The following is a 201-nucleotide window of genomic DNA, read 5'->3' as shown; positions in this document are numbered from 1 at the left end:
GTGCGGACACAAAATATTATTCTAAGACTATTTTATATGTCCTTACCATGCCTGAAGGCGATCTTTAAATATAGTTTGATGGGTTTCGACTGAAAAAGACCATTAACCCTTTAATTATGACCCTTGACCCATCGTTGAAGGCATGAATATTGACATAATGCCTCCTTACTAAGAAGTTAATAATAACAATAATAATAGTAA

Source organism: Morone saxatilis, unplaced genomic scaffold (genome assembly GCF_004916995.1).
Source record: "Morone saxatilis isolate NCDOM2014 unplaced genomic scaffold, NCSU_SB_2.0 Contig7, whole genome shotgun sequence".
Taxonomy (NCBI): Eukaryota; Metazoa; Chordata; class Actinopteri; family Moronidae; genus Morone; species Morone saxatilis.
Note: the sequence above shows the minus strand (reverse complement) of the source record.